Raw genomic sequence first — 5,079 nt, 5'->3', positions numbered from 1 at the left:
AAGAGGTGTTTCTGTACTTCGGGGCTCCTACCTGTTCAGGTGAAGGTGAGGTGGCCCAACATGATGGACGACGATCACATGAGAAGAGCCTGCTGAGGGTGAAGCTGTCAAAAAGTAGAACCCACTTCCAGTGAGAGGTAGGGTTCTTAGATGTGGGGTGCATACCCCATGCTTACTCTGCCTTGGTCTCTTCAGTTACCTAAGTCTCTTTTTCTTCAGCTGGTTTAATCTGTGCTTCTGTCACTTACAACCCCCAAATCCCTGAAGAATACATCCACCTTCCCACCTTCGCATGCCCCGGTGGAGTTATTTGCTTGCTTATTTATTTATTTATTTATTTATTTATTTTTTGTATTTAATTTGCTCATTTTAAATGTTGGTCCTCTGAGGTCAGAGAAATGCCACAGCCAGAAGTCAGTTCCAAGGGCTGGAAGGGACCCCTCAGGCCTTGAATCCACCACTCTGGTACCTATAAGTTTCTCAGGCAGGCCTGGACCAAACTCTCTTCCTCAACTTGGAAACATGGGCTCCTGGCCAACTCTGCCTTTCAACCTATTTAGGTGACTTCTGGTGGTTTGGAGGGGAGTGCCTTTCCCCTACTTTTCTTTGGTTTGTCTCCAGAAGCAGGGCCTGGCTTGGGAGAGCTTCAGCTTCCAGCTGGTATGTTCTTGGAGACCAACTCTTTTTTTTAAAAAATATATTTTATTGAATTTTTACAGAGAGGAAGGGAGAGAGACAGAGAGCCGGAAACATCGATGAGAGAGAAACATCGACCAGCTGCCCCCGCACACCCAGCCGCCTCCCGTACATCTCCCACTGGGGATGTGCCCACAACCCAGGCACATGCCCCTGACCGGAATCGAACCCGGGACCCTTCAGTCCATAGGCCGACTCTCTATCCACTGAGCCAAACCGGTTTCGGCTGGAGACCAACTCTTTTCCCCTAAAAGGTGGCTGCAAAGGTCCTCAGCAATTTCCAGCTCAGAATGGTAATGCGGGCTTTGCAGATAAAGGTCTATAATTGAAGTCCTCTTTACTTGGTATAGTCATTCTGCAGGCAGGGTATTCCACTTAAGACCCCGTCACAAACTTAAGGCCAGCTCACAGAGTAGCCTAAGAATTCCCAGAACTCCTCCCCCTTTGTCCTCCAGGTCCCAGGATCCCCTGGGTGGGAGCATGGGAGTGGCAGAGAGAGCAGGCCAGGCATCACCTTACTGGCCAGGGACCTGCCCCCTGATCCCATCATCTGGGAAGCAATTGCTGAGTGTCTTAGCCAAGGATGGAGTGATTGGCTCCTCCTGGGCCAGCATCTGGAAGGAGTCCCAAGCATGCTTTCCCAGATGTCTGCCACTGGAAATTCAGCAAAGTGAACAGACCTAATGACTGACGGCTGGTATTTATTGAGAGCTTACTGTATACTGAGCTATGTAAAGCACTTTACATCCACCATCTCATTTAATCTTCTCCACACCACTGTCAGGCAGGAACCATATTACATGCATTTTATTGATAAGGAAACTGAGGAGGCCCAGCAGTTGAAACAACCCACCCAAGAATAAAGCCCTTCCCACAGGCGTCACCAGTACAGCGTCCAGGATGGCAAGGGGGCATTTCAGCACCTGCATGTCCTAAATAAACCCACTCAAACTACCACTGGAGGTGGCGAGCTGACTGTGTCTTGGATCTGAATTAAGGCACAGAACAAAGGGTGGGAACCAATGTGGGAGGCCAAAGGGGTCATTCCACATCCTCAGAGTGGGGATGTGTCACAGCTCCCCAGTCCACATCCTGTGCAAAGCACAGCCCCCTCCTTCCAGGAGCAGGGCAGAGCCCAGAATGGTCTGGATTAAGCTCTGTCTCCCAGTCCCAGCCCCTGAGAGTCACTTGAAGCAAGTCTCCTCCCTCTCAGTGACCTCAGCTATGCTATGAGCTGGTAGAGGCAGTTAAAGGATAACTTCCAAAATGATAATATCACGGCTCATACAAATATAAAATGAACATGCATCAAAGATCTTTTATTTATGAAAGAACTGGTAAGATGTTACCAATTCTTGAAGGAAAATCTGCAGAACAGATACATGTATAGGCTACCATGATACTGAAATGAATTTGCCGATAGATGCACTAGAATCTTTATAATCATCTTTTCTACAGGGCAGAATAAAATGTACCTTGGCAGGACCAAATGCATTTGCATGTTTACGAATGGGAATTGTCAGCCCTGCACATGTTAACTCTTGTCTGTACAGGCCCAGAGACAGATGAGCTGGGTCGGCTATACATCAGCATTCCTTTGAAGGGACACCTGGGGCTAGTTCTGTCCATTAAAAGCCTTTCAGAGTCTTTCCCGACAACGCATAGGACTGGTCTAGACAATGGCTGAGACTTTTCCGGTTCAGGCGCACCCTGGGCTGAGGCGTGCCCAGCCCTCAGACTGTGACCACTTTCTGACTCATCTCCTGACTTCTTTGCCTTTAAAGACCTGGACGCTGAGGGGCGCCACTAGCTTGCTCACATGCTTTGGTGAACTTTAGAAAAAGAGGCCCCTTCCTCTTGATGGATGCAGCCCTAAGTCAGAACACAGGGATGCAAGAGGGGCCCAGGCTGCATTTCTGTCCCTGCTCTCCTCCTGGGCCAGGCATTCTTTGTCAGGGCACAGCCTGCGCAACTGTGCACAGTGGCCTGCTGCTGCCAGACATTCACAGTCAGCAGTGGGGCCCCCCGGAGGGGGGGTTCTAACAGAAAGTCATCGGTTTGGGGTGGGGGCACAGATAGATCCTGACACTGCACCTGAGGGGATTTTGGGGTGGAAGCTAGGCAGGGCTGGGGTACTGAGACTGAAAGGAGAGACTCCTCTGCCCTCTCCAAACCTGCTCTACCTCTGAGTCAGACTTGGAATTCAGGAGTAGCAGTCACCCCTTGTTGAAGCAGAGCTTCTGTCTCCCCTGCGGCACCCCAGTGGGTTGGTGGGGGACTGGGGCTAGTGGTGGAGGTGGTCCCTCCTAGTCCAGGGTTGTGCCTCAACCAGGTCTGGCCTACCTGCTGCTGATGGGCCAGTGGGCATGGCTCCCCCAGCCCATTTCTAAGCATTGCCCCAGGAGGCAGGGTGTGAGGACTCAGAGATGGCAGAGGAGCAGGAGGGGACCCAATCTTGGGGAGTAGCCACCTCTTGAGTCCTCAGGCCAACGCTCTATCCACTGAGCCAAACTATTTAGGTCAGTGAGCTACTCATTTAGGTTAAATGCTTACCTGGGCCTGGGCTGCAGACAGGCGAGCTATTTGGCAATAAAGAGTACTGAGGCCTAGCCCTGGATAGAGCGTCAGTCCGCAGACTGGAGTTGTGGGTTTGATTCTGGTCAAGGGCATGTACCTTGGTTGCGGGCTCGATCCCTGGCCCTGGGTGTGTGTGGGAGGCAGCCAATCGATGTGTCTCTCTCACATCGATGTTTATCTCTCTCTGTCTCTCCCCCTCCCTTTCACTTTCTCTAAAAAATCAATGGAAAATGTCCTCAGGTGAGGATTACCAACAACAAAAAAAGTCAAAGAAAAAGAAGAGTAGTGAGGCCTAGAAAGGGCAGGTGGCTTACCCTAGGCCTCTGTGGCCCATGGAATCTTCTTAAGAGTAGGCTACCTGTTCCAGGGACAGAGAGACACCTGCCACCAACCCCCATTCATCTCTGGGACCCTTTCAGGCCTAGACACTTGGTCTCCTACAAAAGTGATAAGAAAGCCACAAGCAGCTTCCTGACCCAACAAACTGCTGTCCCACTTCCAGGCCTTTGCCTTCTGAGTTTTCCTTGCCTTGACTTCTGTCTTCCTACTCCCATACCTGCATGTCCAGGCTCCCCATCCCATTGCTATGGGCTGCCCTCCCTCCGCCCCTGCCCCCCAGGAAGCCTTACCGGAGGCTCTTCTCCCTGCTCTGAGCAGTTTCCTGGCACCTCTGTGTCATATCATGGTGACTTACAAGCATTGCTCATCGCTCCTGGAGTCTGGCCACATTGTCTCTGGGTTGCAACAGAGCCCAGTGCAGTGCTCAAGTCAGGAGCACAGTGTTGAATGAAGAAAGGGGCGTTTCCCAAGCTCCAGTTTTGTCCCAAGTATCAAGGTTTGAGAAAAGGAAAGTGGTCCTGACTTCCACTCCTCTGGCTCTGTGGAAAGCTGGATTCCTAGAGGAAGTGCATTCCTTGGTTTTCCTTACTGTCCCGGCCAGGTGTAGGTGGAAGTGAAGCTACACACCCATCCCCCACCCCACAGCCACACAGGCATGCACAGATGCCATATGTAGGCCCCCAAGAAGACACGGGCACAGACACCAAGATCCAAGGCCACAGATAGGCACATCTGAACACATGACCATACCCATGCATGGGCTCTTGGGTATACACGTTTACCCATGCCCTGACCCAAGCCCATGACCACACCTGAAATCATGCACACACACATGCATGGGTACCCAGAGTTACACATGCATAGATATGGAGGCCCAGGCCTATGCGCACACCTGTACCCATCCACACATAAACATTCATACAGGTTCCATGTGCACAAGCACCCAGACCCAGGCCCATGGACAAATATGCACTTGTGTGCACACACACATTTATGAGCACCTAGAGGTACACAGATGCCCAGGCCTGAACCCACGGATACATCTGCACTCTGCACACACATTCATCGTTGCCCAGAGGTTCCTGTGCAAAGACACCATGGTCCAGACTACTGGATGCTTGTGCATTCATGCACACAGATGTGTGTTTTCATGAGCCCCTCAGGGGACATGAAAATACCTATAGAAATACCTGCACCCACGCCACACACATGTCCAGGCACATGCTCTCAAGAGTACATGTGTACTGATACCCAGGGTCAGCCATGTGTGCACCTGTTCCCTCACATCTTCCCCTTCAACTAGATAAAGAAGATGTGCCAAATTTTCCCTTCTTTCACTTGAATGCCTGCTTCCCTCAAACATGGCCGAGATATCATGGAGTCAGATCTGAAACTGAGAGGCAACGTGTTAGTCTGCTCAGGCTGCCATGACAAAATACCACAGACTGAGTGGCTTAAACAACAAAC

The sequence above is a fragment of the Myotis davidii genome, unplaced genomic scaffold, assembly GCF_000327345.1.
Source record: "Myotis davidii unplaced genomic scaffold, ASM32734v1 scaffold855, whole genome shotgun sequence".
Lineage (NCBI taxonomy): Eukaryota > Metazoa > Chordata > Mammalia > Chiroptera > Vespertilionidae > Myotis > Myotis davidii.
Note: the sequence above shows the minus strand (reverse complement) of the source record.